Genomic DNA, 14,724 nt, shown 5'->3' on the forward strand with positions numbered 1-14,724 from the left:
CCAGTAATAGCAACATCCTTTTCCTTTCATCTGTCACTGATGAACTCTGCCTATTTATACAGATGGACTAGAGATGCTTTTTCCACGGCAGCCTCAGTCGTTTGATGGGGAGACCATAATTGGGTAGGATTAATCTGACCTGTTCAAAATTCAACATAGTACCTGTTTGTGTGTCAGATAATACCTATCCTAACTGCCATTGGTAATAGAAAAGGTTTACTAGGAACAACTTTGACATGTATTGTCTTTTTTAAATTATTGAATTGAATGGTATCAGTCAATATGGGAAGATAGAAACCAGTATTCTGCACCAGGATCAGGGAACTCCTGTTGTGTATTGGACACCTCACAGGAAGGTTTGACCACTCTGACATTTTTGCAAGACACAACTTTTACTTGTATTGTCGTTTTTATTATTGAATTGAATGGTATCAGTAAATATGGGGAGGGAGACACCTTGGGGTATAGGAACTGATTACGGGACACCACACAGGAAGGTATGACCACTCTGACATGTTTGCCAAGGCAGCCCCATTACCAACAGACAAAATGCAGATGGGCACAGTATTTGTATCGGCTGGGAATGAAAGATGAAAGGTGTACATTGTTATACTGCTTCTATGGTATTATGTGAAGGGTTGTTTATTCTATAATGTTTACAAGACAAACAATGTGCTTAATATTAGGAAAGTTGAGAAATAAATATAATTGGCCTAACCTATAGAAAGCTGATGGGATCCTCTGATGCCATCACTCTATAGAAACACTATAGAAATGTTGCGCAACATGAGCTCATGGGCTCTCATTAAGTGTTTGATTAGATTTTTGAAAACATTTGCATTGATGTCCTTGTAATTAGAAGGACAATAGAGTGCTGAGTGCCCGGCAGTTGGCAAGTTTGGTAGGCTATCAGAGCTTGGAGAAGCCTAATTACAGTGACTAAACAGTCACGTGGAATTTGACTGACTTCGCGAATGATGACCGCCGGTGTGGCGGTAATACGGTCTAAGCAACAGCCCTAATTAGGACCTGTGCCGTATTCCTGTGTCAGGTAAGGTCGTACTCTATGGATGTTGTAGAGCATGAACCTAAAGGAGTGGCTTACTACTTTGATGTTTACAGAGAACAACAGGGCGTTGTCCAGGGTCAAGACAAACTTCTTTTCACTCTGGGAGGGTGACACCGTGGAGTTGTCAACCGCAATGGAGAGGTCTTTGAGCGGGCAGGCCTCCCATGGGAGGAAGAACAGGTCTGTCTTGTCGAGGGTAAGCTTGAGGTAGTGGACAGACATCCAACTTGAGATAACTGCCAGGCACACAGAGATAAGTGTCGCCACCTGGGTGTCAGAAGGGGGGAAGGAGAAAAGTAGTTGAGTGTCATCCACATAGCAAATATAGGAGCAACCATGTGAAAATATGACAGAGCCAGGTGACTTGGTATGTAGAGAAAAGAGGAGAGGGCCTAGAACCGAGCCCTGGGGGACACCAATATTGAGAGTACGCAGTGCAGACACAGGTCCTCTCCATGTCACCTGGTAGGAGCGTCCTGCCAGGTAGGATGCAATCCAAAAGTGTGCTGCCCCTGAGACACCCAGCCCTGAGAGGGTGAAGAGGAAGATCTGATGGTTCAAGGTGTTAAAGGCAGCAGATAGATCTAGTAAGATGAGAACAGAGGAGAAAGAGTCAGCTTGTGCAGTGCGGACAGCCTCCATGACACAGAGAAGAGCAGTCTCGGTTCAGTGACCTGTTTTGAAGCCTGACAGTTTAGGGTCAAGAAGATCGTTCTCAGAGAGTTAACGAGAAAGTTTATCAGAGACAGTACGCTCAAGTGTTTTGGAAAGAAAATAAACAAGGGATACAGGTCTATAGTCTTTGACGTTTGATGAGTCAAGTGTTGGTTTCTTGAGGAGGGAAGCAACTCAGGCCATTTTGAAGTCAGACGGGATGCTGCCATTGGTCAGGGATGAGTTGATGAGGGAATTGAGGAATGGGAGAAGGTCTCCAGAGATGGTCTAGAGAAGCGAGAAGGGGGTCGAGCGGGCAGGTTGTCGGGCGACCAGACCTCACTAATCGCAGGATGTCATCTGGAGAGATGGGAGAAAGAGGTCAAGGCATTGGGTAGTTCTGTGTGAACGAGACCAGAGGACTCATTGGGCTCAGTGAATGAGTAGCAGATGTTGTCAACCATTTTTTCAAAGTGGTTGACAAAGTCATCCGCAGAGAGGGAGGAAGGAGGGGGTGGAGAATTAAGGAGGGAGGAGAAGGTGGAAAATTATTTCCTATGGTTAGAGGCAGAGGCTTGTAAAGTGGTAGATAGTGGCTTTAGCAGTGGATATAGAGGAAGAGATTGTAGAGAGGGGGGAGTGACGAGATGATAGGTGCTCCAGAATTCAATTTCCTCCATTTTCACTCGGCTGCCTGCAGCCCTGCGCTGTTATCTCGCAATGTTATCTCGTCACTCAGCCACGGAGCAGGAGGGGAGGGCTGACCAGGCCGGGAGGGAAGGGGACAGTGCGAGGCATAGAATGCGGAAAAGGAGGAGAGTAGGAGAGGCAGAATCAAGAGAAAGATTTAGCAGAAGTAAGAGTTGGTAGGATAGAAGAGGAGAAGTAGTGGGAGAGAGAGAGCGAAGATTGCAAGGGAACATGACCATCTGGGTAGGGGCTGAGTGGTTAGGGTTGGAGGAAAGGGAAACAGAAAAGGAAACAATGTAGTGATCAGAGACCTGGAGTTGGGTTGCAGTGAAATTAATAGGTGAGCAGCCACTAGTAAAGATGAGGTCAATCGTATTGCCTGCCTTGTGAGTTGGAGGGGATTGGGAAAGGGTGAGGTCAAAAGAGGCAAGGAGGGGAGAGAGAGAAATCGAAGGCAGACTTCGGGAGGTTGAAGTTGCCAAGTACAAAGAGCCATCGTCAGGAAATTTACTTATTAAGGTGTCATCCTCATTGAGGCACTCTCCAAGGGCACCTGGTGGGCGATAGATGACAATAATGTTAAGCTTGAGTAGACAAGTGACAGTGACAGCATATAATTCAAATGAGGAGATGGAGGGGTAAGAGAGGGAGAAACTAGAACATCTCCACTTAGGAGAAATGAGTAGACCTGTGCCCCCACCGTGGCGACCAGATGCTCTTGGACTATGAGAGGAAATGTAGTCAGATGAAAAAGAGCAGCTGGAGTTAGCTGGGGTGATTCATGTCTCCGTCAGGGCCAAGAAATCAAGGGACTGAAGGGCAGCATAGGCTGAGATTAACTAATCTGTCTGCTATTTTCATAGCAGATCTATCCCCAAACAAAAAAATTAAAAGGTTACTAGGTCAGTACTAAGTCTTTAGCTAGCTAAACACGGAACAATTAAGGTGGAACAACATTGCTGTGGACAGATTCTGAGGAGAAACAGAGAAAATTGAGGTGGCGCACGCCCACAGGACTGGAAAACCCATCGCCGGCCCAGGTGACAGGCCCAGGCCAATAGTGGTCAAGTTCCTGACGTTAAAGGACACGGTAGCTGGAAAGTGCCAAGAATTTGAGATGAATTTACTGTACAGCTTCCTCAATGAGGACTATCCTGAAGCTGTGCGCCAGAAGAGGAAAGAAGTCATCCAAGCCATGAAAGCTGCCAGAGCACGTGGCGACATTGTTTACATCAGCTATGACAGGCTCATTGTCCACCGTCCGTCCCAAAAGCCTGGTGGGATGAGAGAGCTAAGCCTATGGGGTTCCTAGCTTCAACCGCAGCACATAGACACACACTTAAACACACCAACAGATTAATGGACTTTTTTTCCCCTCTTGCTTTTTGTTCTTTCCCATTTGATGTCTATCTCTGATAAGCTAACCAGGAAAGGGATGAAAATAGCCCATATTAATATGTAGTCTTAGAAATAAGCTTAATGGATTCAATAACTAGCTAACATCAGATATCATTCATACAGTAGCCATTTCTGAGACTCACTTAGGGCGATTCCTTTGATGATACAGCAGTAGCAATACAAGGATATAACATCTATAGAAGAGACAGGTGCTTATGGGGGAGGTGTTGCCGTATATAAGAGCCATAACCCTAGATCTCATGTCAAGTGTTATTGGAGTGTTGTGGTTGCAGGTACACCTGCCTCACCTAAAGCCTATTATTTTGCTAGCAGTCAGTATATAAATAACGTGTGTGAAATTCCTGATAGTGTATGTGATGTAAATAAAGAAGTCTACTTTCTTGGTGACCAGTATATTGACTTGCTTTCATCAAGCGGTCCGCTCAAGAGGAAGGTTCTCACTGTAACCAGTGCCTGTAATCTGGTTCAGGTTATTAATCAACCTACCAGGGTGTTTACAAACACTACAGGAACAAGATCATCCACATGTATCGATCATGTTTTTAGTAATACTGTAGAACTTTGTTCTATAGTTGTATCCGTACCCATTTGATGCAGTGATCACAGTATCGTGGTTATATACAGGAAAGCCAAAGTTCTGAAAGCTGGGCCTAAAATGACATATAAGAGATCATTAAAAAAAATTTTTGCTCTGACTCTTATCTGGATGTTGTTAAAGTCTTGCTGGTCTGATGTGATTAATAAGGAGCATCCAGACGCTGCACTTGACGAATTTATGAGTATGCTCCTTCCAATTATTGATTAACATGCACCTGTTAAGAAACGTATTATTAGAACTCTTAACGCTCCACGGATTGATGAGGAATTTAAAAACTGTATGGATGAAAGAGATGGGAAAAAAGGAGGACAATTAACTCTGGCTGCACATCTGACTGGCTGACTTACTGCAAACATAAATTATGTGACTAAACGCAACAAAAAGAAGAAGTAACTAATTTGAAGCCTAGATCAATATTTTAACTTGGGAGTACTTTGAATGAAATTATGGGCAGAAATACGAATTCAACTCCATCTTTCTTCAAATCAGATGGCTTATTCATCACAAAACAATTTGATGTTGCCAATTATTTTAATGATTACTTCATTGGCAAAGTGAGTAAAATTAACAAACGAGCAGTGCGCCATTGTATTTATGCATAACAAAAACTAATAAAAGAGAGAAAGAAAAGCATTGCAAATTTGAATTTTGTTGTGGGAGAGGTTATTGTGGGAGAGGTGGATTTTTTTGGTTTTCAATCAATAATGACAAACCTCCTGGCATTGACACCTTAGTGAAGATGTTAGCTGACTCTATAGCCACTCCTAGCTGTCATATATCTTTGATCTGAGCCTAGAGGAAGGTGTTTTTCCTCAGGCCTGGAGGGAGCCTCTCAGCCTGCTACCAGCTTTAAGCAATATGTTGGATTTTTTGGTGGACCAAATACAATGCTATTTTTCTGTAAACAAATTAACAACAGGCTTTCAGCATGCTTATAGAGAAGGGAACTCAACATGTACTGCACTGACACAAATGACTGATGATTGGTTGAAAGAAATGTATAATAAGAAGATTGTTGAGCTGTACTGTTAGATTTAAGTGCAGACTTTGATATTATTGACCATAACATGTTGTTGAGAAAACGTATGTGTTATGGCTTTTCAACCTCTGTCATATTATGGATTCAGAGCGATCTGTCTAATAGAACTCAGAGGGTTTTCTTTAATGGAAGCTTCTCTAATGTCAAACATGTAAAGTGTGGTGTACCACAGGGAAGCTCTCTATGCCCTCTACTGGCATTAAACAAAGCTCGTGTGTACATGTATGCTGATGATTCAACCATATACTCATCAGCAACCACTGCTAATGAGGTGACTGAAGCCCTTAACAAATAGTCGCAGTCAGTTTTGGAATGGGTGGCCAGTAATAAACTGGTCCTGAACATCTCAAAAGCTAAGAGCATTGTATTTGGTACAAATATTTCTCTAAGTTCTAGACCTCAGCTGAATCTGATAATGAATGGTGTGGCTGTTGAACAAGTTGAAGAAACTAAATGACTTAATGTTACCTTAGATTTTAAACTGTCATGGTTAAAACACATATATATATATATATATATATATATATATATATATATATATATATATATATATATGATAGATGCACAAACATGCACACTACATGTTCATGTTTTTTAAATTGTGAAGTATTTTGTCTGTCAAGTCTTTTTGCTTTATGTGTTGGAACCCAGTAAGACTGGCTGTCGCCATTGAGATGGACGGTGGTTCCCTTGCAATCATGGCTCTGTATATTACTGTTTGTTTTCCTTGAATTTGTTCTGGACCTGGGGACAGTGAAAAGACTCCTGTTGGAATGTCTGGTGGGGTAAGTGTGTGTGTCAGTGTTGTGTATAAGTTGACTACGTGAACAAGTTGGAAGTTCTAACACGTTACTGTCGGCTAATGGGGATCCTAATAACATCAACAAATAAACCGAGCGTCATTCTGCTGCTCAACCGTATATAGCTTCCTTCCACAAGAGCTCACCCGGGAGTCGGTTTCGGATCCTCTGTCTTGGAAACACACGTGACCTTCATCTTGATACACCTTAGCCAGCTGTGCCACCGAAAACCTAGCAATTCGAGAGTGTGGGGATATTTCAACCTGAGTGAATTTAACACAACACAACTCAGTTGCACATGCATGATCAATTTGAGGCCTGTAATTCAATATAACTAGTAGGTTACTATTTCGGGACACAAATTCTAAGAAGGATCTGATTAGAGTAAATATCGCTATCATTGAAAAGGTCTTCCGTTGGCAGTTGGCACATTTTACACCACAACTTAATATAAAGTGTTACAGTGTGATCAAAGTCAAACTGCTAAAGTCAAGGATACCAGAGAATGGAAAAGGAAATTGCAAGGTCGTTATAGGATTTTCAGATATTGCTGAAGACACAGGAATTAGAAGGGAAGGAGTTGAAGTAGTTATTCTAATCATGAGTCATTTTTGGAGATTCATATACATGTTTCAAACATATGTTATTTTAATAGTGGAAGTTACTGTGGCTGCTACAATTAAAAGCTGAGTCATTACTTGTGAGTGTAATTTAGAATGGAGGAGAGGAAATGGTACCTAAAACACACACACAATTAGATATTCCTTCTCTGATGAGAGCAATGAGAATATTCTATTGGCAGAGCTGTGGTACACTACCACACACAGGATACACACATATGTGCACCCACGTGAGTGCAAGCACACAAAGATGTGCACACAGATACACACACACACACACACACACACACACACACACACACACACACACACACACACACACACACACACACACACACACACACACACACACACACACACACACACACACACACACACACACACACACACACACACACACACACACACACACAATCCACCACCACTCCCCACACACACATGGTGCTTCTACACCTGCATTGCTTGCTGTTTGGGGTTTTAGGCTGGGTTTCTGTACATAACTTTGATATATCAGCTGATGTACGAAGGGCTATATAAATACATTTGATTTGATTTGAATAATATGTGGCATCAGGTAGAACCTGCAGCCGGTTCGAATACCAGAGCCGACAAGGTGAAAAATCATTCGCTGTGCCCACAACATCAATTAGAGATGACAACATGTAAAGAGTGAAGATTTATAGGTGTCTCCAGGTGATTTGTTGACCACACATACATGGCGAGTAACCTTGTATAAGACCTGCAGAGTTACATTGGCTCCTGAACAATGCCCAATGCCATATTGTTTGACTTCACAGGCTAATCATGCACTCTTCTGGCATACATTATACCCGGGTTTGAAACCAGATGCTCACACTTGCAGTTCAGTGTCTCAATCTAAATGTAAGCGCGATTGACTGTCCACATGCCAGACTCTAGACTCAGGTGGTTCGCCAGCATTAATCAGGTTTTGATTGCATAATCAAGACGACTCATGTAGATCTCTCTCATAACTTGAGTATACCACATATTAGGAACACGTTCCGAATATTGAGTTGCACCCCCCTCCATCCTTTTGCCCTCATAACAGCCTCAATCCGTTGGGCTATGGCCTGTACAAGGTTTCGTAAGTGTTCCACAGGGATGCTGGCCCATGTTGATTCCAATGCTTCCTACAGTTGTGTAAAGTTGGCTGAACGTTCTTTGGGTGGTGGACCATTCTTGATACACACGGGAAACTGTTAAGAATGAAAAACCCCGCATGCGTTGCAGTTCTTAACACAAACCGTTGTGCCTAGCACCTACTACCATACCCCGTTCAAAGTCACTCCAATCTCGTGTATTGCCCATTCACCCTCTGAATGGCAAATGTATACAATCATTTTATTCAATTGTTCCAAAGCTTATTTAACCTGTCTCTACCACTTAATCTACACTGATTGAAGTGGATTTAACAGGTGACATCAATAAGGGATCATAGCTTTTCACCTGGATTCACCTGGTCATGGAAAGAGCAGGAGTTCTTAATGTTTTGTATTCTTAGTGTATATTACATCTGTAAACATGCACACCTGTACACCCACACAAACACACACACACAAACACAACGCAGATTGACAGTATTTCATTAGATGAAGACGAATGTGGTAGTTAGGTAGGTTTACGTTGTATTTTGCTGACCAAAGCCCTTTGCCTGAGCTGCCATGTTGTTGTGGTCTGTGGTCCTGTTGATTCGGGTTCCAGCCTCACCCCAGCCCAGCGAGGAACAAGGCCCTAGGGGAGAACATGTGTTGGCCAAATGTGCCCCAGTGAACTACAGGCAGGGTGCTAAGGCAGCACGCTGACGCTGCAGCTCCGCTACATCTCATGAAAAAGAAAAAAGTGAGGAAAGGAGTAGTGAGTTATAAGTTAGCCAAGTTCCACTGGATAAAGTAGCATAGCTGCTATACGAACAGTGTTGCTAGGCTAGTGGTTTGGTGACAAAGATTCAGAGCCTTACTTATGGTGGTTCTGTTGACTCAGTTGTTTAAATAAGCAGTTAGAAGTTAGCCAAAGACACAGAATAGTTGCTCTACAGCCAAAGTGATGCTAGGCTAGGGATTTTGTGACCTTATAAGGAATTTAGTTGTCTGCTTGGGTATGGTTGACTGGGACCCCACACATGTTTTCCTGGGAAGGAGTGCGGAATCAAGGATCAGTTAGCCGAGCGCCACTTTGAGGTAATATAGCATAGTTGCTGTACTGTTAATATTTTGCTAGGCTAGCAACTAGCTAGCTTGCTACATCTCATAAAAAGCAGAGAATTAGTAAGGAACCATGGAGCAGTTAGCCAATAGCCATTGAAATATGATAGCATAGTTGCTATACAGCCAAAGTGTTGCTAAGCTAGCAGTTTGCTGATGACCTTAAAGGAGGTTGGTTGTCTGATTGGGTGTATGGTTGACTGGGCCCCCACCAATATTTTCTAGGTAAGGAGTGAGTAACTAAGGAGCAGTTAGCCAAGAGTAACTGTGAGAAGGTAGTCTAGCATTTGCTGGTGACCTGGGTCTAAGGGTTTTGACTAGATGGTATACAAAAGTGACTTTTCGTAGCAGATTAGGATAACTTAGGCAGAAGGTCAGGAGATTTAACATAGCAGGTTAAGATAATTGGGTTAAGGTTAGGAAAAGGATTAGGGTTAGCTAAAAAGCAAAGATTCTCCCCGAACATGCAACTTTTGACTTCATTTTGACATAAGCTGTATCCCATCTAGCCATGACCAGATCTGAGGCGCAGTTAGCAATTAGCCAAGAGACAGTGTAATAGCTTAGCATAGCTGCACAGTCAAAGTGTTGCTAGGCTAATGGTTTGGTGACCAAAATTCAGAGCCTTCACTCATAGTGATTCTGATGACTCCGTTACTAGCAGTTAGTCAAGAGCCACTGGCAAAGCATTGTGCAGCATTGCTGTTCGGCCAAGGTGTTGCTAGGGTAGTGGTTTGCTGGTGAGCCTACAGGAGGTTGGTTGCCTGCTTTGGTGCATGGTTGACTAGGACCCCGCCAGAGTTTTTCCTGGTTAGGCTGTGTGGTCAGCAAAACAAATCTGGGCCTTATGACTTAGTTCTGATGACGCAGTTGGTTAAACCATGATGCTTGCAACACCAAGGTTGTGGGTTCGATTCCTGCATGGGGGGACATGTACACTGAATATTCTGTCTGTGCATCTATTTGCATCAAAATCTCAGAGTAGTGGATGCTTGACCGGCATATATACAGTGCATTTGGAAAGTATTGACACTCCTTATTCTCACATTTTATTGTGTTACAACCTGAATAAAACATTTATTAAATGTTGTTGTTTTTTCACCCATCTACACAAATGTTTGCAAAAGTATTGAAAATGAAATACAGAAATATCTAATTTACATATGTATTCACACCCCTTTGCTATGACACTCCAAATTGAGCTCAGGAGCATTCAATTTCCTTTGATCATCCTTGAGCCGTCACTACTACTTGATTGAGTCCACCTGTGGCCAATTAAATTGTTTGGACATGATTTATAAATAAACACACCTGTCTACATAAGGTCTCACAGTTGACAATGCATGTCAGAACAGAAACTATGCCACGAAGTCCAATAAACTCTCTGTAGATCTCCGAGATAGAATTGTTATGAGGCATATATCTGGGGAACGGTGTAAAACAATTTCTGGAGTGCTAAACATTTCCACGAGCACAGTGGTCTACATCATTGAGAGAAGAAAATAAATATGGAACTACCCAGACTCTGCCAAGAGCAGACCGTTCGACCAAACTGAGCAACCGAGCAAGAAGGTCCTTGGCCAGGGAGGTGACCAAGAACCCAATGACCACTATGACAGAACTACCGAGTTCCTTGGCTGAGATGGGAGAACCTGCCAGAAGGACAACAGTCTTTGCAGCACTTCAACAATCTGGGCTTTATGGGAGAGTGGCCAGACGGAAGCCACTCCCGAGAAAAAGGCACATGACAGCACTCCTGGAGTTTTCAAAAAGGCAAGTGAATGACTCTCAGAGCATAATGCAAAAAAAGTCTGTGGTCTAATGAGACCAAGAAATTACTTTTTGGCCTGAATACAAAAAGCGATGTCTAGAGAACCAGGCACATCTCATCACTCGTCTACCACCTCCTCTACTGTGAAGCATGGTGGTGGCAGCATCATGCTATGGGGATGCTTTTCAGCGGCAGGGACTGCGAGACTGGTAAGGACAGAGGGAACAATGAATGAAGCCAAATACAGGCAAATCCTTGATGAGAACCTGTTCAGAGTGCAAACGACCTTAGACTGGGGTGAAGATTTAAGCATACAGCCAAAGCAATGCTGGAATGGCTTCAGAACAAGAATGCGAAAGTCCTTGAGTGGACCAGCCAAAGCCTAGACTTTAATCCCTATTGAAAATCCTGGGAAAGACTTGAAGATTGCTGTTCACCGCCGCTCCCCATCTACTGTATTAACAGAGCTTGAGAAAATATGCAAGGAAGATTGGGGAAAAAATCCCCAAATCCAGATGTGCAACGCTTATACAGACCCAAATGACTCAAAGCTGTAATCGACGCCAAAGGTGCTTCTACAAATGATTGACTAAGGGGTGTGAATAATTAGGCAAATGAGATATTTCTGTGTTTCATTTTCAATAAATGTTCAATCATTTCTAAAAACATGTTTTACCTTTGTCATTCGGAGGTATTGTGTGTAGATATTTGAAAATGTATTTTGAATGATTAACACAACAAAATGTGGAACAGTTACAGTGTTACAGTGAAATTTAGGAATAGGGATCTGCTAGTCAAATATCAACTGTGATCCATGCACTGCCTACTGTATTTATTTGACCTTTATTTAACAAGGCAAGTCAGTTAAGAAGAAGTTTGTATTTACAATGACGGCCTACCCCACCCAAACCCTCCCCTAACCTGGACGACCCTGGGCCAATTGTGTGCCGCCCTATGGGACTCCCGTTCACAGCCGGTTGTGATGCAGCCTGAGATCGAACCCCGGACTGTAGTGACGCCTCTAGCACTGAGATGCAGTGCCTAAGACCACTGCGCCACTCAAGATCTGTATATACTGTACTTCTGGACTTGTGAATATCGGGTCTTACCATTCATTCCACTCTGAGCGGACACTGTTAGACATGAAGATGGACCTGTTAGATTTTGCTGACGTGTCGGGGTCCAGGCGCAGAGGGATCGGCTATTTCTGCCTATACTCTCTCAGGAGGAAAACGATGGTGACGTCAGTATGGCGAGAGCAGTGTCCCGCTGCGCAACAGAGTCAGCCCTACCAAAGTAAACATGCGAGCCATCGATGTTCAAACTGAAAGAGACAAGGAGAGAGGGGAGTATTTCTCTGCTTTCCTCTGCCTCTACTACTCCTGTGTGACCACCCAGTGCCAAGAATAGGAGCAGGCTTATAAAAACGTCTCATTCACGCACGCACGCATGCACACACACACGCCAATGTCTCCACCGGGGAGCAAAACATTTGCATGTAGGAGCAGTGTGTGTGTGTATCTGGCTTTGTGACTATGCTAATCTCTCTCATGGTCCCCGGTCTCAGAGAGATGTCATACACTACTGATTTATGATGGTGTCACCTGACAAACCTCAGGCCTCTAGGAAGTGTTTGTGTGTGTACATGCGCATGCATGTGTGCGCACATTTGTGTAGAATGTGCATTTGCAACAGGGATTGGCATGTGTATGCACTGTATGTGTGCATGCATTTGCGAGTGTATGTGTGCCCGCAGGTGGCATGCTGGTGTTTGTGTCCCAATGATTAATCATTCCCCTAAGTACAGTATATGGAGGATCCAAAATCCAGCAAGCAAATTTCTGCATTTAGGCCTTAATCCTACTCTGGAGGTTCAAAGAAGCCCTACTCTGGCCAAGGGAAAACAATTAAAGGAATTGTCAGGCTGTGGGGGGAACGAGTGCCAAGAATGGTTTGAAAAGCACCCAAAGTTATTTTTGCATTCCTTCTGGAGAGCTGAGAGTAGTATGGTAAGGTGGTTTTGGGAAAGACGTGTGTCTCCGGGCTGGAGATTATAATTTTTTTTGACTCCTTTTCTCCCCAATTTCATGATATCCAATTGATTGTTAAAGTCTTGTCCCATCGCTGCAACTCCCATACGGACTTGGGAGAGGCGAAGGCCGAGAGCCATGCATCCTCCGAAACACGACCCTGCCAAGCCACTCTACTTCTTGACACACTGCTCGCTTAACCCGGAAGCTAGCCGCACCAGTGTGTCAGAGGAAACATACCCTACAGGTGGCAACCAAAGTCAGTGTGCATTGTGCCCGGCCCGCCACAAGGAGTCGCTAGAGAGCGATGGGACAAGGACATCCTGGCCGGCCGGCCAAACAATCCCCTAACCAAACCCTCCCCTAATTGTGAGCTGCCTCACAGCCCGGGATCGCTGCGCCACTCGGGAGGCCGGCCTGGAGATTTGATGAATTCCCCTCACCACTTCTTTCACTCTCCTGTGTTTGCTCCTTTCTAGATGATTACACACGCTGACAGGCAATGGCGTGGGTGGGTAGAGTGGGTGGGGAGTGTGGCCTGGCTGTCAGCGGTGGGGTGTGTGTCTGTGTCGTTTCTCTCACGGTATGTGTGTCTGTCTTTCATTCTGTCTGCCTCTGCGCTGCAGTAGAACCGAATATGTAGTCTCTGTATCAAGAATGTATCAAACTCCAACAGTCTCTTACTCTGAACTTAAGTATCAGACCTTCCCCTATAACATCAGCATTCACTTTCCACACTGCCCAAATGCACTCACGGGTGTAGCTAGGGGAGAGGAGGGTTTCGGATAACGTGTTTAGCCTGGTCGAACCACACTTTTGAGCCACTGCCAAGTGTTTCACTCACTTGGGATGGAGCCGCCATCACTGGTATACTGTATCAACAACTGGAAACCGCATTCAAGGTAACCTACTCAAGTTCACATACACTGATGGACCATCTATATCTGGGTTGCATCCGGTTATATGGACCAACATCACATGCGCACTAGCAGTCAGTGTGCACAGGGAGCAGTGCAGCAGCGACAACGTCATCCAAAAACATGGCAGACATGGTTAAAAATATACAATCTCAATACTGTGTCTTCGGCTGTGAGTGATGGAACATTTTTTGGCCTCAGAGACAACTATTTGAATAATTCAATTGGATGTTTTGTGCGCAACGGTGATGTCTTAAGTGTCTTATTAGAAGTTTTCTGGGTCTGACTTCTCTATGTGGCCGTCTATGGAGATGTTCTTTACGGGCTGGGTGTCAGTTAAACTGAAGTACCGAAGCAGACCTGTAGGAGCAGTCAAAGCCGTGCTCAAAACCGCCTAGAGCGGAACCCTGGCCTCTTGGCTGTCATACACTGCCTGGGCTGTATGTGGGAGAAGGAGAGGATTGGTGAAGGGAAGAATATGGAAAGGGGATGGAGGGGGAGAGGGAAAGTGTTGGTGGGTCACTGAAGCTGGGTTAATGTGCTCCTCTTGTCTGGATGGATGACTGTAAATTGGAGGAGCGGGAGGGGGGGGGGTGAGAAGGGGGAGTGGGGAAGTGTGCAAGTGTGTATTTTCATTTGCAAGTGCGTATTTTTTTAATGTATATGCATATGGGAGACACATTTAATGTGTGTGTGCGCTTTTAAGGACATTAATCATAATGTATTTGAATCTATATATCTGTATGTGTGCATCATGCGCGTCCATGTGTGCATGTATCTATGTACAGTACATTCTGAAAGTATTCAGACCTGTTGACTTTTTACACATTTTGCTACGTTACAGTCTTTTTCTAAAATGTATTAAATTGTTCCCCCCCCCCCTCATCAATCTAGA

The sequence above is a fragment of the Oncorhynchus gorbuscha genome, linkage group LG21 (assembly GCF_021184085.1).
Source record: "Oncorhynchus gorbuscha isolate QuinsamMale2020 ecotype Even-year linkage group LG21, OgorEven_v1.0, whole genome shotgun sequence".
Taxonomy (NCBI): domain Eukaryota; kingdom Metazoa; phylum Chordata; class Actinopteri; order Salmoniformes; family Salmonidae; genus Oncorhynchus; species Oncorhynchus gorbuscha.